This window comes from Marmota marmota, unplaced genomic scaffold (assembly GCF_001458135.2).
Source record: "Marmota marmota marmota unplaced genomic scaffold, marMar, whole genome shotgun sequence".
Taxonomy (NCBI): domain Eukaryota; kingdom Metazoa; phylum Chordata; class Mammalia; order Rodentia; family Sciuridae; genus Marmota; species Marmota marmota.
In genome coordinates this window covers 43,737,427-43,761,335 of record NW_026000108.1, presented here as the reverse complement: position 1 = coordinate 43,761,335, position 23,909 = coordinate 43,737,427, and positions in this window count along the sequence as shown.

Genomic DNA, 23,909 nt, shown 5'->3' with positions numbered 1-23,909 from the left:
AATATATATATATATATATATATATATATATATTTAAAAAAAGAAGTGAACAGCTTATGAAGAGTTCAATAATTCTCAAGTCCATCTTTCATTCCTGGAAAACACAAACAAAATAAAAATAAAAACAATGAACTGGCCCCCTTAGTATGCAATTTTTGAAAATCCAAGGCTCTGAGTAAAAGCAGTCATTCCTCCTGACTTTACCTACAAATGCCCATCCATACTTTGTTCACAGAATAAAATATAGCTCTAAAAAGGACCTGAATTCTAAGCAGTTTGGTTGTTAACATATTTTATTCAGTCAATTTAACACCAGTGAAAATTACATTTTCCTATAATTCAGATTGAACTGGTACAATTTTCAAGTCAAAGATTTTAAGTAGAGAATATGTCGTTTTTCTTTTCTTTCTTTTTATGTTTAAACAAACTTTATTTATAGGCACTGAAATGTGAATTTTATATAATTTTCACATGTCACCAAATAGTATTTCTTTTTAAAAATGTTTCCAACTGAGTCAGGAGTGTTGGCATGTGTCTATAATCCCAATGACTCAGGAGGTTGAGACAGCAGGATTGTAAATTCGAGGCCAGTCTCCGCAATTTAGCAAGACCCCATTTCAAAATTTAATAAAGTACTGGGAATATACCTTAGCTCCCCTGGGTTCAATCTCCAGTAACAAAAATAAATAAAAAATAATTTTGAAACATGTAAAATTGTAAAAAGCATTCTTAGTTTTGGGTTCTCTTAAAACTTATATTGTATTAAGGGTTTATATGCATTGTCTCATTTTGTTCTTACAATGTAAGCTGGGTACTATAATTATCTCTGTGTATGGATGAAGGAAACAAAACCTAAGTCCTTTGTGCCCGGTCCCCTGCTGGAACAGTAGGTGATCTCGCTCATCTTATTTAAACACTGACCTAAAGATTAACAAAAAAGAAACATTTGGTAAACCCTGTTAAATAATTGTTTTTATTATTGTTTCATTTTTTATTGGTTCTTTTTTTTTAGTCATACGTAACAGTAGAACGAATCTGACATGTACATATATCAATACACTACAGTGAATCTCAACATGACTTACATCTATAAGAAATTAATACAAAAATAACAATTATGGGTAAATGGCAGATAGATCAATAGAGGGAAGGGAGAAAGGGAAATGGGAAGGAGAAGGAGACGTGGGGTCTGAATTAGAACAAGGTATATTTCATGCTTGTATAATTATGTGAAAGTAATCATTTTTTTTAATATTAACTACCAAAGGCTCTCAGAAAGGAGAGTGGCATGAAACTTATCAGAAAATATGAACATATAAAAAAGACTGTAATTCTTTTTTTCTTGACTTGGTTAAAATACAGTTAACTGCCTTCCACCATCTAATGAGCAAATGTTGGTGCTTTTTTAATCCAAGCCGTTTCTACCTACCCTTCCTTCCTTGCAAACTTATAGCACATCATGCTTATCTTAAACATTTATATACAGCACTAATAAGCTACACACAACAAAACAAACAAGTATTGTAAATCAAAATCTCATTTTTTTTTGCAGTCAATAAAACAGTCAACTATAATCAGAAGATAATACTTAATTTTGATTGCAGAGGCAAATAAACATATTTTACTTGTCTGTGGGCTCTAATTTTCCAACACATTTTATCTACCCTATTTATTTTACCACAAATTTTTTAGCATTAAGGAAAGGCCTGCCATGCAGAAGTTATTTCATTATTATGGGTTAAGTGAATAGTTTTGACAGTTTAATTAATAACGTGTGTGTTAATAGGCCAACAAAAGTTTGTTTGTTTGTTTGTTTGTTTTCCCAGTCAAGGGAAGTTTCATCTAAAAAGGTCTTTCCCATACTAAGTTCTGATTAAAACAGGTAAGTGCCTTCCCCTCCAGATGTGGTTCATTCAATGCATTAGCCTGAAATGTTTTTAGAACACATAGACATTTATAATGAAACTTTCCAGACTAAATACCTGTTCTAAGTTCTTTGCCTGGAAATGGTCTCATTATCAGTATATTGCTTCTTCAGTATTTAAATGCTGCACTATTTTAGCAAAGCATGACAGAATTAGCTGTGGATGTTGAATAGTTCAAACTGTTTCATGTATTAAGTGGCTGCTTTCAATGTTTCCTGAGAGGTTATTTCGCTTCTTGCTGCCTCAAGAAGAGATGAAACTGTATATAAAGCCAGAAATGTGTCTGCCCTCTAAATTTCACAGCAAAATAAATCACAAAGGATAAATCATGCTCAATGATAAAAAAGGTATTCTCTGAGGAACTCTTCTTACATAATACAGAGGAAGAATGGTAAACATTTTAATTTTTTATCCGAAACTATTGCTTTAGGCCATTAGCAAAGAACATTACAGCCCTTCACAAAATTCAAACTAATGTTCCATTGTCACCTTTCAAGTGAGCAGGAGCTATTCATCATGTTCAGAAAAAGAAAGTGATGTTTCTTTAATCAAATGGGCATGAATACATTCATAATCTATAATGTGAATTAGAAAGCCTGCTTTCAGGGGAGAAAAGCAGCTTCTAGAGTTAAGTGACCAATTTCATTCTTTTTGTTTTCTTTCTTACTGTTCCCTCTTTAATGGGTGGGGATGGATATTTGCAGTTTTATAAATTTAAATTATACCTAGACACCATATAATAATAATATCAATGTTTTAAAAACTCACAGTTTTACACAGAGCCAGCATGATCTTAAATACTTTACTCGCATGAATTCTTTCAGAGTAAATTTAATTGTAAATACATAGTACTCCAATGATCATCTGGAAATAATGTCGGCTCTAATGTTCTTTAGGTAATTTTAAATTTGAGACAATAAGATTTGAGGAATGAATTTTACTTTTGGAAAATCCTTTCTAATACTTGACCTGTAATTTAAGGAATTGGAAAGAGTATGAGTCAAGGAAGAGTGATGTTAATTTTATGTTCTTTTTCAAAATTCATTTAACAAATGAAATACTGCTACATATAATGTCCTGGGCATGCAGGATTTAGAATCTGCCTCTGAGGAGCTCACAAGCTAGCAGAGGGATTTGTGCTCCAACAGGTTTCCTCCATTAAAAAAATATATATATATTGTAAAAATATCTTAAAAACTGGAACAACTTAAGCAACCTCCCAGTATCAAATTCTTCACAACAAAATGAGGTATGGATTCTTATTGTAAAAAAATATTGTGCAACAAGTCTTCACTTAGACAATGCTTAATGAATGACAGCTAAGATTCAACACATCATATAAATCATACTTTTCCTAGAAGCTTCGATCACTTAGGGGAAGCTGGTGAGAACTGGTGTTCCTGATCTCAACAGGAGCATACCCAGTGAAAAATGGAAGGAAGGAATGGACCAGGGTAGCATCTAAGAAGCACCTGGATGGTATCCTTCATTTTAGAATCATTTTTTTTTCATTCTGAAGATAAAATGTGTTCATGTAATGAACTTCACATCAGAAAATCCTTCTCCCTCTTGACCCTCTGCTAACATTGTGAATAATATAAAATTGTCTTAGATACACATCACATTTTCATTTAACAGGATCCAAAGAGCATAATAATATATGCTGGGGAAAAAAAAATCATTGATACATCTTGATGCCTTACCTGTTAGGCTGAAGTTCTGTTTACCCTTACGGCTACTGCTCATCTTACTCCCCCGAACTTCCTATATCAACTGCCAAAATTTGGGAGGACAAGCTTCAGGCCCAGTACTGTATTTTAAGAAATTTCACTGTCAGAATTGTTCTTCTCATTGACTCTAGTGATTCTGTATTGGGGTGTGTTTGTTGTGTAAAGTCTACAAAACAACAGAAACTTCTTTTTCTGAAATATTGGAAATAATCTTAGATTTCCTTTCTTGGAATTGAATGTGATGTTTCTGGAAAGTATTTTTCTCCCTAAACTTTGGAAATAGTATGTGGGTAAACATTAGTCATGGAAACAAAAAGGCAATTATAACAGTGATTCAGGATTCAAAGTGACAAAAATATTAAGGAACAATTAAAAGGAACTTCTGAGAAAACAGCAACCTCAAATCTTATATAGTTTTTTCCCTATTTATTAATTAGTTTATTTATTTTGTAGTACTTGGGAGTGCTCAGGGGCATTATACTACTGAGCTACATCACCAGCACTTTTTAAATTTTCATTTATTTTTACTTTGAGACAGCATCTTGCTAAATTGCCAAGGCTAGCTTTGTACTTGCAATCCTCCTGCCTCAGGTTCCTGAGTTGCTAAGATTACAGGTGTGTGCCACTGAAAAAAATCTTAAAGCAGCAAAAGACAGAAAGACAATGAAAAGTTGGTAATCATCACTCACCAAGTGGAAGGGAACCAGAACATCATCAAAGATGATATATGGTCTGCAGATAATTGCATGGGTAAGTTTTAAATTTAAGACAATGAGATTTGAGGAATGAATTTCACAAAAGTTTAAGCATTTAGTGAACAGATCATTTACAACTGTTAAGAAAACAATTTTGAGCCATTTATTTACTGAGACAGGGAAACATGAATAAGTTAATGAAATATACATAATCCAAAAAACATTTGAGCAAAATTTCTCTGCAATGTAAGTCAGGCATTTTAACTAGACCTTGTTCAAGAATCATTAGCATTAAAAGCATAATTTTTAACCAGTGAAGTATAATAGAATTATACTTAAGAAAATGACATGTTAAGTGATATGTTATTCCCCATACCCAAGGCCCCTATAAACATCCTGAATGTTTGTCTTCGAGGTGGTGCATGGGTAGATGGTGCAGGAAAAATTCTCCACCCCCCATTCAAGGTCTTTCTCATAATGTAATGCAAAGTTATATCAAACTTTGTCTGAAATATAGGTAATAATTCTTGCAAACAGTTAACTCTTCACATGTTGCACAACAGTTTCAATTTAATGGAGTTACTGCTTAATAATTTCATACAAAATTCTTAAAAATTCTTGGTTACAATGTCAAAAATTCAATTAAAATTTATTTGGGAAAATGGAAGTGTTCTTGTAAATATTGTCTTTACTAAGATACAGGAAAATGGCTGCAGGGACACGAGGAACAAAGCACTAGACAGTTACTGAATGCTTTTTTTCTCTCATATCCCCTACTTTTTTCCTCCTCTTTCCTCCACACCCACACATGAGCCACGTAAGCTTCTTTGACAAAGTAAGTCTTCCATGCAAAACACAGCTTCTGTAGCATGTCCATTTCACCACCAGACATCTAGTAGGACACACTTCTCTCTTACCAGTTCAAAACTCCCAAAAGACATATATTTGATCATCTCTGCTTTTGGGCCTATTTTAACTGACATCTTTCATTTCCAGAATCACAAAGTCCTCTGGAAGTCCCACTAAAACAGCTCTTCCCAGGAGAGACGGGATTGAATGCTAAGCACATCTGCAATTCTTTTTCATAGGGCTCTCTCCACAACTTCATTTTGAAGCACAACAGGAGCACCCCTGTAAACTCTACTACAAATTAGTGATGCTAGGTATATTCTTAGCTTTGCTGCTTATAGTGGTGTCATGATCTGCTTTCTGAATGACCATCTACCGATCTGGTGTTAACCATGATTGTGAACTCATCTCCATGGTTAAAGTATGAGGTGTCCCTCGAAACGTCATGTGTGAGATATTGCAGAAATGTTCAGAGATAAGATTATTAGATTATGATAATCCAAGATGACTGTATCACTTCTTCCTTCATTCCTACTTGCTGATTCTACATTTAAATAATTATAAAACATTTGTTTCATGACACAAGATTTGTAGATGCTATAGATACAAGTGCACAAAAACATGTCCATGTCTGGGCTCATAATACAGGAGAAATGACAGACACTTGATGCAGAGACATTAGTGTTATAATGCATAAGATGTTACCAGAACAAAAGAATAAAACAATTAATGTAAAAACATTGCAGTCATCTTCTTGCAAACATACATCTACCTCTAATATTGTAGTTCTTTTTATCTAGTTTTACTTCACTTATCCTCTAAAATAATTGTTTCAGTGGATTTACAAAATTTGAGCATTTGTTAAGAACAAGGCAGTATTTTATGTACCAATGAGGAAACACAAACTCATCACATTTAATCTTAAGTTCATTGAGATGATAAATGAGATATCATACCAGCAAATAGGAAGATAACTTAAATACCTGATAAATAATTTCCATTATCCTATTGATTGAGTCTCAAATATTCACAAGTCACTTCAAAGCCCTTTCCTAGGGCACAACCTTTACAAATAATCTTAGTTACTTGGCTCTGCTCTCTAGAGCTGTTGTTCAAACCTCCCTAGGCATTCTTGCTAGAGATAATGTCATACAGTCATCTGTATTCACCCCTTGAAATTTTCCTTCCATTCATTAGTCCATGGATATCCACTAGTCTTCTAAACAGACATAAATAACAAATTCCTGTTTGTCCAGCAAAGCTAAAGGATTTAAATAAAGTCAAGTAGGTATATCTAAATATGTTCTTGTCTTATTTATCTATTCTAAGATATTCTCTGTGATGTATGTCATCTTGCTCCTTCTTCTTCAACAGATGCTCTTTACCTTAATCTGTGACTAACCTTTACTGATTTAAGGGCATCAGCACAAATGATTTATACCTAAAATTCTTAATACTTTTCTTCCAACAAAAACCAGTTTCCCCACTATATCTTCTCTAGTAAGTTGTATTTTTCCTTCAAATAACGTATATAAAGTTCCATTAAAGGTTGGTTCACTTAATATCTTTCCTCCTCTAAAATATAACTTTATAAAGATCCAGATGACATTTTTTTAGTCTCAACTGTATATGCAGCACTTAAGATCTTGGTTGGCTTACTATAGATACACAAGAACCAATTTGGAATGCACAAATTCTAAAAATACATCTAGAAATTGTGTCATGGAAGCCTATAAGTATGTGAGACATTCAATGCTAAACTTTGTTATACAATATCTTAACCATGATTGGACTTAGCTCTATCACTCTTTTGGCAGTTAAGAGTTTATGGTATACATTAACTCAAAATTTTATGCCTCCATATCTTAAGTTATGGGTTGTACTTTCAATTAAATTATGTAACTCTTAAGGTTGAGAAACTTTGCCTTACGCATATTTTGCATTGCCCTAAGTAAGTAGGATGACATTGAACATATCGTAGGTTCTTAATACTGCTTAGGGAATCAAATTGAAGAGAATTGAATTGAAATAAATCAAAGAAGAAACTTTCATAACATTTTGCCTTCTGGCTTTTGAAGTTATAACACTGAAGTACTTAGTTAGAATTACTGTACTTAGATCTCAACTAGCAACTGATTTGGAATCATTTGCAAGCTTTCAAGTTCTTCATCTAGAGAATAAGGATAATGCCTGTTATTTTCAGAAGGACACCATAAAGATTACATACCATTTTTACATTAAAATATTAATAAATATGAGGTATTATCATTCAGTACATGAACAAGTTTAGCATAGTGATATAATTAAGGTCTAATTTAGACGGGTGAATGGATATCTGTTAGGGTGGATAAACATGTTAATAAAAAGTCGTAAGATAAAATATTTGTCATTTGACTGCATTTCTCTCTTTAGCTTGGTAATGCTGGACAGGTTTTATACAGTTACTTCTTTTTAGATCCTGGAGAAGAGTATAAAGCTTGCACTTCAATTATGTAAAAATTTTCCACCCATAATGAAATTTGCTGTTGATGTTATCTTAACACTGTTGTATGACACAAACTTTAAAACTAATGAAGCTAGAAGGGTATTATTTCTTATGTTCCTTTGGTATATTTTGTCTACCCTGTCTTAACCTATTGGAAGAAGTATTCCTGCACTAGCAGGAGATTATTTATCACACTCCCACCTTTATGACAATCTCCGTCATAAGGTTAGGCATGATCCAAAGAGGGCCAATCAGAATCAAGTTGGGAGAATTAATCCAGATATTACATGGAAAAATTCTTTCAATCAAATACTGCAAGTACAGTTGACATTGTCAGCCTGGATCGGTTTTAAGTTCTAAAAATTGCCATATACGGAGAGGCTGGCTGAGAATAAAGTCATCACAGTAGCCATCAGTGCTGAGAGACAGAAAGGGGAAAAGACAGATACTCAGTGGCATGGTTGGAAGATTCTGCTGTTCTTAAATTCATTATCCATCATTAAGCTTCCATCTACCTACATATAAATAAGTCACTTGTGTCTGAAACAGATTTGAATTGGCTCTATAACTTGCCCTTGAATAACTCATTCTTATAAACTACCAAGTATGGAGCAGAAGTCACTCTCAAATCTTCATTCTCATCCATTCCATATCAACAAACCCAGTAATAATCTCCATTCATTGGATGCTTTATGACTACACTTTTTCTGAGAATCCGGAAATGATTAGACTATAAGTGTAAGTTAGTAAAAAGAAGCCTGAAACTTAGGGTATCATATTAATAGCATTTAACCTAACCTTATTCATGAAAACAAAAATGCTTCATATTTGCTTATTTATCATCAAACTTCCTTTAAGTTGCACCTGACTAAATTTTCTCTTATTCTCATATAAGGAAACTAAAATAGAGATATACTAAAAGAAGGTTAAGAAGAAAGAGACTGTATATAGGACTTTGTTCAGTTTTTGAATTTCCAAACAAATGGCCATTTGATATATGTGATCCCTCTAGTAACAGAAACACATCAGCTCCAAGGAATCCATTTGGGAGCACTTCTGCTTGAGAGAGATGTTTCTCCATGTTTCTTCTGAATTTACCTGGCATGGACTTTGCCTTGGCCACTCATGTCTTTCCTTTCATTCTATAATCTCAGATAGATCAGGACAATTCCTCTTTGCTTATTATTGCATCTGTATTACACAGCAAGTGTGTAGTCTGATATCTCTGCTCAGTAAATATCACTGAATACATAAAGTCATAAGTCAACACATGAATAACCTGATAAATAATCTCTAGAGCCATGTAGAATAATTGCAATATTGAAAATGACTCTTGTAGTAAGCCTTCAGTTTTCAAAGCTGAACAGTCTCTTGTTCCAAGCTGTTATTCAAATTCCTGTTTGTTCTTTGTGAATATATTCCAATCTGGTAATGCTTTTTTAGATACAGATTCTCTTATAATTTTGATTTCATCATGAAGTCTTAGTGATTTTTGTTCTTACATTTGTATTCATTTTTTTTATTTGTTGGTTGACCACTACATCATATTTTTGGCTCAAAATCAGTATGAAGTAAGCTAAAAATCCTAGGATATCTCCATATATCATAATTGTGTAGATCTTTATATTTTTTCACATCACAATTCCTATTGTTATGTAGGACCCACATATTTAACTTCCAAAATGATTTTTGATGTTAACTTTGTCATCCATTAAACGTGTCTTATATTTGATGCATTTGAAAAACTTTCATTTATTGTGACATTTACATAATATTACTGGATAAGATAAACACTAGTCACTTTTAAATGAGTGAAATCAATGAATCTAATGAAACCAACAATACACACAACACTGTTCAAAGTAAATGTGAGCAAGAAATCATATGTTCAGTATTAATCACTAGAGAAAATGTTCTTTTTCACAGTACTTTCTGCTCTCAGCATTGCAATATGCTAATGTGAAGGACAGATACTCCAGATAGGGCATCTATCATGTAAAGATTTGGACTTCTCATTTTTGTACTCTATTGTAATCACTGACTGTTTGTTTACCTGGTGAGCTGACAATTTAGTATTTGTCTGATTATAGTAAATGATCTGTGACATTCACCTAATGTAAGCTTTTAAACACATATTGAATGTGAAAAAGAAAGAAGATTGCTGTTGCTTTGGTTTGATCTTCCATCCCACAGACAGGATTTAGAAATGAGCAACAGGAAATGTACAAGAGAAGCATATGCCAAATGGAAAAAAGTAGGCTCTGAATATATCCAAGGGAAGCCCATGCCACAGAAGGACTAATTAGTGTCTTCATTAGTGCTTCACAACAAGAAATATGAGCTTGGAGGGAGGGAACTCCTGGATTTCTCCAGAGAGATTATAAAACAAAGTACTCCTTGATCTGATCTCATCTGCTCCTCTCTTTTGTCTTCACAGACAAAGAGGAGACATAAATAAGCTCCCACCTTCTGCTAAGGGCTGCACCCATTGCCAATTATTTAAATGAATAAGGAGGAGACATCACTACTGGGAAGTGTATTTAGAAAAAAAGAAAGAGCCCAGAATGCCTACATCATGGTAATAGATTCTATCTTCCTTTACTCATAGACATGTGGATTTTTTAAGATAGAGACCAAGGGCTCTGAACTATGCATTCTTGTCCTTGTTCTTTGCAGAGGTTTGATTGGGTAAGCACTTGAAAATACCAGCATTCTAATATATTAAAGGGAGGGAGATTGTTTCTGACCTTGCAAAACAACTGAACGTTTCCTCAGGTCATCATGGTATTGAGAGAATAATGTTATTATGAGGTAATATTTACTAAAATATTCTTATTGCCAGGCTTTCCTGAAAGATGAGAGAATTTAGATTTGCATCCCAAGATTTCTCAGTGAAATAGCAATAGCTAATATTGTACTGCTGGTGATGTGCCGGGCTTTATTCTGAGTACTTTTTAGTTCATATTCCTATGAATGGATGCACAAATGAAGAATCCAAGAGTCACCAATTTTCACAAGTTTACACAGACAATAACTATTGAAATTGTGGTTAGAATCCCTGCACTTGATCTCCTGTCTGTGTCATAATCATCCTGCTCTGTTGATTCTTCAGTGATCAGCACACTTATTTAGGTGCCAGCCACAAACCACAACCTAGACCAACTTGCAAGTTTCCTACGAGGAAATATGTAAAGCTTTTTTCGTTCATTCCCCCATGGGCTCTTCCACAAATATCAATGGTGTAGTCAGACTTAGGTTGAGATTTAAATAGCTAATCAAGGCTTTTCATAGCCTTTGATTTATGTATTAGAACATCATAATCAAATCTCCATTGCTCCCATACCACACAGCAAGTGTGTGAACTGTTATATGTGCCCAAGGAATCTCTCTGAATAAATAAAATCCTGAATCAATGCAGAAATAAACTGATAAAAGATCATCTCTGGAGCCATGTGGAATAATTTCAATATGGAAAAGTGACTCTATTTACTAAGCCTCCATTTTGTCCAGCTGAACAGTTTCTTATTCCAAGCTGTATTAAATTCCTAGTTCCCTATTAGTTCTTTTATAAATATATTCCGATCTGTTAAAGTCTCCATGGAAGCTCCTATAATTCTATTGGGAGTGTTATAAGCAGCTAGTAAAGTTTTTTTTTTTTTTCCCCACTGTTTTCTTTTCCTTATTTATTTATTTATTTGCCAATATTTGTTTTATTATGGTAGGATATACATTATATGAAAAATTAACTCTTAAACTATTTTAAGTATACAATTCATTGGCATTATATGCATTCGTATTTCTGTACAATGTTTACCCTCATCCATCTCCATTTTCATCTTATAAAACCGAAACTGTGTTCATTAAATAACTTCCCTCTCCTTTCCTCCAGCCCCTGGCATCTACCATTCTTCCAGCTTCTATGAATTCAAACACTATTAAGTACCTTAGATAAGGAACATCACACAACATCTGCATTTTTATGCCTGGTTTGTTTTGCTTGGTGTAATGTCCTCAAAGTCCAACTTCGTTGGAGCATGCGCCATATTTTCTTCCTTTTAAAGATTGAATAATATTCTTTTCTTTGTGCCCATCAACTTTACCTTCTCTATTTCATCTGTTGATGGGCACTTGGGTTACTTCTACCTTTTAGCTATTATGAAAAATGCTGCTATAAATATGAGTATGGTCTCTCACTTTTTAAGCATAAAAATAATCCTCAAAGATTACTACACAAAATATCTGAAAGTGATTTAAATTAAACTTTCAAATCAGTGACAGAATTATTGTACTCTCATGTGAGCCAATTATCAAAAATATATGACAATATACATACATTTGTACTGAATGAGTTTAGAACTTGTAATCCCAAATATACTTCTCTGGCATGTAAAAGGCACACACTCACAGCAGTGCAGGAAGGGTACTGTGACTTTCCTAAAGGCAAGAAATAAAATCCCATAAGGAAGGTGATGTCTTACTGTATCTGGAAGAAGAATGACATTCTTATCACAAGAGATGGAGAGCTGAAGCCAGAGAAATCCATTCAAAATAACTTTTTCACCTCGTCCATAACTCTAAGTCATTTATCCATGATCAAATACTTTCATCTAAGCCCCTTTGTGATGTCATGTCTTCACTATTTAGTATTCTTTGTTTGATTTAGTATATAAATGCCCAACTAACTGATGATTGGGTTCTTTATTTCTTTATGAGGGCTCCTATGTCATGTAAAACATGTTAAGTAACTCTGTGTGCTTTACTTAATCTCTTAATTTCCCTAGTCAGTTTAATTCTCATGTATTATGCTGCATTTAAAGTGTCTTGTCTCATCCTTCTACAAGCACTAAGAAATGCTTTTTGTATGCATAGTAGTTTGCATAATGGGTGCTGAATCCTTGAAATGAGATCATGCGATAGTTAAAAGATGGCACTTACCCAAACAGGGCCTGAAAGCTAAACTAAGTTTTTTTTTTTTTTAAGTCAAATTGATAAGACAGATGATATATAGATACACATAATAAAAATATATAAGTACTTAGTCTAAAACACTCATTCAAAATAGTAGTCTATCATATGATAATTTTTTTAATACTAGGAATTAAACCCTGAGGTGCTATACCACTGAGCCACATACCCATCCCTTTTTGTATTTTATTTAGAGATAGCATCTCGCTGAGTTGCTTAAGGTCTCCTTAAGTTGATGAGTCTGGCTTTGAAACTGTGTTCCTCCCTGCATTCCTGCCTCAGCCTCCCAAACCTCTGGGATTGTAGGTGTGTGCCACCAAGCTGTACCAATAATGAATATTTTTGAAAGAATTATTTCTGTCACAAGTACTCAGAGGAAGACTGAAACTACCTTAATAGAAAGAAAAATGTAAACTATGTTAAGAGCCAGGTGCTGTTGTGCACGCCTGTAATCCCAGCATCTTGGGAGACTAAAGCAGGAGGATCTCAAATTCAAAGCCAGCCTCAGACATTTGGCAAGACTGTAAGCAATTCAACAAGACCCTGTCTCTAAATAAAATTTAAAAAAGGAGGGGGCAGCTAGGGAATGCCTCAGTGGTTAAGCACCCCTGGGTTCAGTCCCTCCTACTAAAAACATAAAAGCAAACAAACAAAAAAAATGCTAATATGGATGTTTCTGATTGTTATTTCTGTGTAACAAACCACTCAAAACTCAATGTCAACCTCAGTTTGCTCAGCTGGGCAAGTTATCATCAGGCTTCAGCATCAAGGTGGCTTCAGCAGCTAGGTGGCTCTAGTAGTATTCACCACAGGTGCCCAGCCTGCCTGTTAGCTATTGTAGGTTATTTTTACAGCAATGGCATATAAACAAGATTAAATTGCAGAAACACGTGAAGTTTCTAAGACCTGGGTTTACTTCACTCCATTGGCCACACTGAGTCACATGGCCAATTCCAGAGTTATGATTCATAGAAACATACTTGCTTCAAGTAAAAAAAAAATCAGTTTAATGGCAAGATGTATGAATAGAAGATGAGACAATTGGTACCAATAAGACAGTGAAAAGGAAACAAATTCTAAGAATATTTGTAATTGGTTTACAGGAAAGGGGTTATTATAGTAGGGAACCAGAACTAATAAAGGTTCTATGAAGTTAGAATTGTTGTCATGCTGTAAGATATTCCTGGTAACACTGATCCCATGCAGATGGATATTAGTCATGACTCACAGATTTCACTATAACAGCTTAATATTTGAATTTGTAAGATCTTAGCCTTAAAAACTGGAAATAACTATAATAGGGAATATGAGGTTGGTTAGAAGCAGATATTCTTGGGATTGGATGTGGTTTACAGAATAATTGAGGAAATGATCAGTTATAGAACAAATATTTTGTCTAAGGAAGTAGAGGGAGATGCATTACAATTTATTTTTTCTCTTGGTAGCAGAGATTGAAGGCAGGGTGCTTAACCACTAGCAACATCCCCAAACCCTTTTTTTATCTTTTATTTTGAGTCATATTCTCTCTAGGTTGCTTAGAGCCTTGTTAAGTTGCTGAGGCTGGCTTTGAACCTGAGATTCTCCTGCCTCAGCCTCCAGAGCCACTGGGATTACAGGCATGTGCCACCATGCCTGGATAGATTTATACTTTTCAGGATATTTTGAGAAAAAAAGATTTGAGTTTTTACTTAAAGGGCTTGGGAAAAACCTAAAGACTGAAAAAAAATTATTAAGAAATCTGCCTGGGTATATATGACAGAGTCTGAAAGGCAAGGATTCTAGGTAGAAGACTATTAAAATAATTATGGAGGACATGACCCTGGATGGTGTAGGAAGCGTGGTGGAAATTAGAGCACTTGGCGTGTGGTGGGATTAGGAAATTGCGTGGAAGCCTAAGAATTCAAGGTTCTCAAATCTAGGTGACCAGAGAGATGATAATACATTTCCTTAACAAAAATCAAGAGTAGAACTTATTTTAGAAGAAACTGTGGACAGAATATTCTGAGGTGAAAGAGGCTGTGACCCAATCAAGGAATTAAAAAAATAATAATATGGAAAAATAGAAGAAGGCCAATATTAAAAGAATTTATGAAGTCATGAAATGAGAGTAAGAGAAAGTGTCAATTACTAAGGCTAGAGAAGTAGGCAGGATGCAGATGACCAGAGCTTTGTAAGTGAGGTTACATATCTGAAATTTTGGACAGAAGTAGGAAATTTTAAACACAAGAAAAACATGATTTGATTAACATTTTTAAAAAATCAATCTGAAAGCTGAATCAACATAGGTAAGGAAATTACTAATTAAACTGATTATACACAGTGTACAAAGTCTTTTAGCATAAAATGTGTCACCACTGGAAATATGCCAACATACCTGTTTGTAAACAAGATAACTAAAACAGGCTCACCCTGTTTTGCTGAATAACAAAGGAGAAAAAGGCAGAGCTCCTATGCATCTTTTTTCACTGTAATGCCATTAACTCTTTGGATATAAGTTAGAAATGTCTATGATTATCAGCAATATAATGAAATTTGTAAAAATAAAAAAAAAATAAAGTGATAGGCATCCAGATCTATCAAATTATTTTTTCTCATTGAATGAAATATCTATTATGGAAAAAAATATTACAAATCCAAAATGTATCTAAATTAAATCTGTCTGATTACAGCTGAACAAAATATGTTTTTGTTAAGCAGAAAAAATCATAAAAATCCCCCCTTGAATTTTAGGCAGAAATCATAGAGTTTTATATAACATAATTTTTGTTTTTTTAAACCTACTTCTATAGGAATAATTAGAAAATTCATAGATAATTATATTAAATATTAATTTCAAATTGCTTTTCAAACTAAATAAACAAAACTAAAATAGTAATCTTTGTTCTAAGTTGTACATTTTCTTCTTTTTAAAACAGCAGATGTGTTGATATATTTAGGTTTTGGAAAATAAGGTTTTATTAGATTAACCCAGAATGTGTTTACTAGACCGCCTCACCTTAGTGGTTAATTAACAGGTTTTTGTTTGTTTGTTTGTTTGGTTGGTTGGTTTTGTTTATTTGTTTTGTTTTGATCTTTTATTGTTTTATTTTTTTTAGAACATTTAGTGGGATTTCTTTCCAACTTAAAAAAAATCAGCACATTGAAGTTGTATATTTTTTGGTGGTACAGTGTGATATTTCAATACATGTGGATAAAGTGTAATGATCAGATCATCATAATTGGAATATTATAGAGGAAATACTTAGTATTTGTTTGAAGAGTTTTGATTAACATTTCAATTAAAATGATACATTTTATAATCTAAAAAAAGCACATAAATTCAATAGAGAAAAATTGGAGATAACATGAAAGGAAAGTAAGTCACAGTTGATTCCATACCACCCAGTACTGGTGTGGATCTTACAAATTTCTGATACATATTCTGCCTATAATAACCTTTGTGCAAAACTTAGGGAAATGGAATCATGTTCACTAACATTATGTTTATTTTTCTGATGTGTCATTGAATATTTTCCCAGGTTACTACATACCTGTTTATTTAACACTTTAATTAGTTCTATAATAGTGTCATGCAAACCAACATTATTTAAAACATCTCTCAAAATAATATTTTTTTCTTTTTCTATTATGAGCAATACTGCACATAGAAAAAATCCTCATGACTTCCACAAAGCAGTAGCAATTTACGAAACATGAGCAGTACATAAAACTAATGGAAACAACTTGATGGAACACACCACCCCACAAATGAAGGTACTTGTGAAGAATTAGCAAGATGAATCTATGTCATACAACATCATTGTCTACACCATACAGCAAGTCTCCATACATTTAAATTGATTGAAATGATGTAAAATAGGTTATCTGGGTATAATTAGAAATCAATAAAGGAAAACTCTTTGGAAAATCCACAAATATTGGAAAATTAAATGACATATTTCTAAACTAAACCATAAAAAAATAAATCAAAAGGGAAATCAGGGAATATTTTATGTAAATACAAATAAATATCAAAAATGTGTGTTGTGAAAATTAAAAGTGAAACTTATGACTTAAATGCATACATATTAGAAAAGAAAAATGGTCTAAAATAAATGTGCTAGAAAAAAAAATGAGAAAACAATAATGATTTTGAAAATAAAAGGAAGACCAAAAGAAGAGGACTACAGGGAGGGGGTAGAGGAGGTAAAGGGAAGTAGCAGGGAATAAAATTGATCAAATTGTGTTATATGCATATGAAACTCACTATGCCACAATAAAACCTACTATTCTGTGTAATTATTATGCACCAATAAAAAACGAAGAATGAAGAAGTTACAATATGCTTATATAAAGAGGAAATAATTCTTAAAAATGGTTTTCATCTTATCTAATCAAACTCCATTGTGTCTTGTGAGAGCACATTGCATTTTGTATACCAATACTTCTACCAATTTTGTTTCCAGTTGGAAAAAATTAATATATTATTTTAGTTATTATTAGGTATTCCTTTATTGCCACATAACTTCCCAGTTTCTCTTCTTATATTTTATATAAAATCAGAAATTTATAGAATACTCAGGTGATGTGAAAGGAAAGAACATTTTGGTTCAGTACTGACTGGATGGAAAGGAGACTGAAAAAAATTGTATAGCACATCCCAATTTTCTAAATAACCTAAACATTTTCCTTTTTATTTTGTGCAGAAATCTGACATTTAAATGCATCATAACTTTGCATAATGTTTCCAACTGAAGATTTATCTTCTCCTAAGGATGATTAAAGGTCATATAGATTCTCATATAAATATATTACTGACATCTTTTATTTAAATATGTAACAGTAATTTTTTACTAAACCTTTTAAATTAAACTTCTGAAAAAAATGCAAAAGCTAAAGATACATATTAAATTTATTGTCATTAAATTACTTTAACAAAAGAAGAAGGAAATATTCTTTTTATAATAGCAGGTCAGCAATATCAAAGTAAACATGATAAAATACAATTTAACTCTCCAAAGGACAACCATTAAATTAAAAAAAATATATAAGAAAAGGAAAAGAAATAAAAAATCACTAATTCCTATTTTACAATCAAATGTGTTACAAATATTTTTGATTCTCAATTTATATTTGTATTTTGACTTTCTTTTTTTCTTTTTTTAAATACCAGGGATTGAACTCATGCACTTAACCACAGAGCCACAACTCCAGCCCTATTTTTCTTTTTTTTGTATTTTATTTAGAGACAGGGTCTCACTGAGTTACTTAGTGCCTTGCTGTTGCTGAGGCTGGCTTTAAACTTATGATCCTCCTGCCTTAGCCTCCAGAGCCTCTGGGATTACAGGCATGAGCCATCACACCTGGTTTGTAGTTTGACATTTTTTAAAGAATTTTTTTATGTGAAGAAATTGTATGATGCCATTGAAGTTTTGTGATGCCAAGAATCTGCATTTTGCACAATGCTTAGAAATAAGTGCTATTCACTTCGCTCATATTTCCTTATACTTTTAAAAATGGTTGTCATTTAATCTTAAGATGTTTGATCCCTTGGAAATTTATTGTAGGATAATAATTAAGGTAGAGAGTTCAACCCCCTCCCTGCCATGAACTATTACAATTCGTGAAAGGACACTAATTGAATGTCCTACTTTAATCAAAGCCACTAACATTGCATAAACATTTCTCATATATATCTGAATAGATTTGCAAACTGTATCATATTCCATTAATATTAGCTTTTATTTTTGAATCTCTGTTACAGTATTTTATATATTGTAACTTTGCAATTTATTTTAGTATTTATTAAGAATAGTTTCATGCCTAATTATTTGTTAAATGTTGGTGATAGGGCCTGTTAGAATGAGCCACAATATAGAGACTGTACCTGGGTGAATCAAACAGATTTTACTAAAGATGCATAAAGACATCAGCTCAGTAGGTTTCACAGTACAGAGGATAAAACTATTCTTAAGAGCTAGATGAAGAATTATCTCCTGGGACTCCCGAACACGGAGCTGTAGAATCTAAGTGTGAATCAAGGACAGCCAAGTCAGAAAACCGCTGTCCTCTTGTCAGAAGACCCACAGATACCAGGAGATAGCACTGCACTTCTGCTGGAACACATCAGGAGACCACTTCCCCTGGGCTGTGGTCGATTTTAACCTTCAGCTTGACAGTACACTGCAGGAGGTCTAACAGGATGCGCTCACCATGAGGACAGACATCCTTTTCTGTTTATTGTTCAAGTTGGGTAACAAGAACTGAGTGTGGCATAGAAATAGAAATTTATTAAGTCCTTATTGAATGATGACTGGGAGGATGGATAGAATTCTAGGACAAATACACTTCATTTGAAACAACTTTTTATCTATCAATCTAAATCTCTTGAGTTTATACCATGGCTTTCCTTATAACTAAAGAAGTAAAATAGGGGTCAGTTTTGTCACTGGGAATTATGCTAATCAGTTTTTGGACAAGGTATAATGCTGTCATGAATTGGTGTATTACTACTCTTTATTTTCAGGAATTTCTGAGCTATTTAGGCAAGTTTTTTGCTTTCTTAAAGTACTTGAAAATCAGATAATCTCAGAAAAAATATGAGGCAATCTCTGGAGGTTAGCTTGTTAAATAAACACATTACTTTGAGAAAGATGACATATTTATATTTAATGGCAATATAATGGCAGATTCTGTCATTTTTTTTACTTTTATATTCCTATTTGATAACCTTATGCAACTGTATAGTATATTCCACATAGGTCTTGTATATTTTTTATTAAGCTTATTTCTAAATGCTTTACAAATTGTATTTCTATTATAAATTAAATATTTTCCATCATAAGATTTCTTCATTGTATTTTTATAAAGAAAAAATACTTTTATACAAATACTAAATATGGCCACATATTAAATATTCTTATTAATGCTATTATTTCACTACATTCTCTTGAGTTGTATCATTATATCATCTACAATGATATATTCTTATTTTTTATTTCATTTATTTTTGTGTTTTGTTTGTTTTTCACAACTAATGGTAGCAGTAGGAAATAAAATAATTTTAAGCTAATTTAACTAAAATTAAATTTAAAATCTTTGCTCATCTTAATTATACAAATCTGGCATTTATTATATAAAATAATATTAAGTATATGTATAACCACATAAAAGAGATTTCCATATATCCCATTTTGCTAAGAAAGTTTAAATCTAAAACAACTAAAAGTAATTAACAAGTGTGCATTTGACATTTCTGGCAATTGTATGATTTTCATTTTCAATTAACATTGTGAATAACTAATAGATTTCCTACTATAGAAAAATGAATGCATGCCTGTTATAAGCCAGGATTGCTGATATTATGATTTTATAAAGAATATTGTGGTATGCCATAGTAACATGAGTGATCAGCTTTCATTTTAATAATAGCTTTCATAACTACAATTGGACTGTAGTTGTTTATTTGGCAGGATGAACGTATCTGTGTGGATATATGTCATGCTGAAGTTGTGCTGGCCCTGAAAATCACCTATCTAATGTGTGATTTTGGAAGTATAATTAACTTAAGGGCTCTTTGGCTATATTCTCAGATCCATCATCGTATTTGCTCCATATTCAATCATCTCATGGACTATTCTCAGGCCATGACGGCCTTGGCAGGGATAGTAAAGTGATCTTTGGTTCAAATTCCCAATGAGTCATGCTGAACTTCCTTAGAACTGTGCTGAAATCTAACACTTGTCTTTCAACCTGTTTTTTTCCTTCTTTTTTTCCTTCAGATGGATGAGTCATGAATGGCATTCTGGCAGCCTACCAGCTTCCATTGAAAGCCTTAGTTTCCATTAACTTTCACATTCACATCCCCTAATAAGTCTCTTTCCTGTCTAACTGCATCTTGGTATCTATTCCTCAGAGGACTCAAACCATCACAACTATACTGAGAATGGTCAAAGAAGACAGTAAATTAGATGCAGATATGGGTCTGACAATATTGTGATCTTTGCTTCCACACTTGAGCTACTTTTCACCTGGAGTCCACTAAGTAAATAAGAACCCTATAATATTCAAGAATATATCATGACAATTCCCTGATTTTTCCCCCAAAGGGACCTAAAGCAATTAATTCAAAATCAGTATGTACCAGGGAAAAGCATTACCAGATATTTCAAGGACTGTAAGAGACAGTATGAATTGGCACAGGTACCATTATGGACTTTTATTTAGAGTAGATGATGAGTCAGGTAATAAATGGAGGCCTGGCTAAATGTTGTTCACAGTGGGCACACAATGTCTGTAGACCCACACAGTGGTAATTTCTCCAGGCCCCAAGTCTGTAACTATAATTGATACATGTACATTTGGAAGTAATTCCCATATTAGGTTCTAGGCCTATAGGGTAAGATCTCCTAAACTAGGAAAAGTCAGATCTCTGACATTCACCCCCTGCCCTTGCTCAAGATAACAAATCAAATACAACATCAATGCTGAAGGGACAACAGAGATTAGTGATGTTATTAAGAACCTAAAGAATGCAGGCTAGCAGTCTCTAGCACATCTCCATTTTTCACAAGTCTAGTCCCTGGAAACTGATCAAGATTAGACTATAAACCTTACCCATGGCTTCTGTGTTAAATGTGATATTATTGCTAGAGAAGATGTATATGTTTCCAGATACATGGTATATGTACAGTGATTTGGTAAGTGAATTATTTTCCATTCCAATTAGAAGACAGGATCCAAAACAACTTTGTATCCATGTGTCAGAAAATATTTATTAGCAGATTTGCCTTAGAGCTTTTGATGTCTCCTGCCCTTTTCATAATATAATATGAATAAAGACAATATGAACATTCAAGAAAACATCACACTTGATCATTATATCAATCATATCATCCTTACTGATAGAAAGAGAAAGAGGTGGTTAGTATGCCAGAGGTCTTAGTAAGACACAATGCACACTAGAAGAGTAAGAGATAAATCCTGGGAATCCATTAGATCTGCCTCTTCTGTGGTTACTGGAGGTATAATCCTCAGGTGCAAGTCTAAGTAAGAGACAAATTGTGGCATCTTCTGTTCTCTACCACAAGGAAGAAAACAGTAGTCTTTGGCTTTGGAAAATAACACATTTTATATCTATAGATAATTAAGCAATCCATGTATTCAGCTCCTGAGAATGCATTCACCTTTGAGTGAATCCCAGAGAAGGAAAAGACTCTGTAACAAATTCAGGCTGTGGTGAACACAGTCTTATTGCCACAGTCATACTATCCAGCAGATCATATGGCATTTCTGATGGTAGTGGTGGGAAACCATTTCTTATGGAGCTATTGTAAGCTCCAATTGGAAAATCACAATTCAGTTCTATCAGGTTCTGGAATAAGGGTATGGCATCTTTAACAGAGAAGTATATAGCCTTGAGAAAATGTCCCTGACCTGTTAATGAGTACTGGTAGAAATGAAATGGTTGAGCATGAGACATAAATACACCAGGTATCCACAACAGCCATTATAAGCTGGATTCCATCTGACTTGCTGAATAATAAATTTGGATTTTCTCAGTAACAGTCCATTATAAACTATAGAGATTACATCTGGGAACAAACTTAAGTCTGGAAAGAAGGCACAGGTAAGCTGCAGAATGTAAGGCTCTTTGAGCTTGAACCTAGAGATTTATTGGAGTGTCACATAAAAGCAGCTAAAAAAATAACTTATCTTACATGCAGGTCATCTGAACACCCAAGCAGAAGCTGAAAATGGATTGTTAACAGATTACAGATGTAATCAGGAGTATCTCTGAAAAAGAGTAGAGAGGGGAGATTCTTCTCAATGAACAAAACTCAGTGCACTGGGCTATCAACTTGATCTGGAAGTTAAGCAAAAATAGTTTATGAGGAAAGTATATAGATTCTCACTTTTTAATCTTGGGTTTCTTGATGAATTTTCTTATAAAATTTAATGCTATAAAATATTTTACAGAAATACACATAAAAATAGGTATTCTTCTTGGCTTGTACATTTTTCTTTTTAATCCTCTTTGTTATATATATTAGGTTTATATCAGAAATCAACTTTTGATATGAAGATGTTTATTTTTGTTATTTTGTTCCTTAATCTATTAAGTTCAACTTCTCTGGGTTCATTTCATGTGTTTTTATTGTAAATGACATACAATTCAATGAAAGAGAATTTTTTTTTATTTTTTTAATACAAAAGGAGTATAACTTTTCATTTCTCCGGTTGTACATGATGTAGAGTCACACCATTTGTGCGATCATACCCATAAATAGGGATAATAATGTCCATCTCATTCTACCACCTTCCCCTCTACACACTTCCCCTACCATTCTTCCCTTGCTACCCCAACCTCACCCCCTTACTCCTCCTGGCCGCCCATTATGGATCAGTATTCACTTATCATAGAAAACATTTGATCTTTGTTTTTTGGGGATTGGCTTAGCATGATATTCTCCAATTTTGTCTGTTTACCTATAAATGTCATAGATTGATTCTTCTTTAAGGCTGAGTAGTATTTCATTGTGTATAAATAGCACAGTTTTCAAAGATTTTTTAATTGTAAAATTTAGTTCATTCATATTTATTGATACAAGATATATCATCTCAGTCATAATAAAACTGGCTTGTATTAAAATGCCTGTTTTTAATGAGCTTTTAGGGTTTTATCTTTTGTTAAATCTTGTGAGACTTCCCTGGAGAGCTTTATGGATTTGGTGGCCATGATGTTATAGCACTTGAGTACTGCTGCACAGTTGTGTTGAGGTTTGTTTGAACTTTTCCCCCTTTACAGGTGACTTAATATTGTGCCCGAGCCATTTGTTGAGATACAATAATTTATTATATTATGCATAGATTCAATGTTGTTTCTTTTTTTCTTTTTTTTTAATTAGAACTTTATATCTAGGTATAGTAGTTGGGTTCATCCTGACAAACTCATACATGCATGGAAATCAGTTTATGATACCCTTCTTTTCCCTTCCCCTCTTTCCTCCCATTCTCTCTCCTCTCTTCCTTTCTCCCTCTCCTTTACATTCTTTCACTCATCATTAATATATATTTGATTTGTTCTTCATGTTACCCTATCCTTCCCTCCCACTTTCCTTTGCAAATGAGAAAAAAATGCCTTTGAGTTTCTGAGCTTGGCTAATTTCACACAGCATGATATTCTCCATTTCCATTCATTTATTGGCAAATGCCATAATTTCATCCTTTATTGTTTATGGCTGAGTAGAACTCTATTGTGTGTATGTGTGTATGTGTGTAT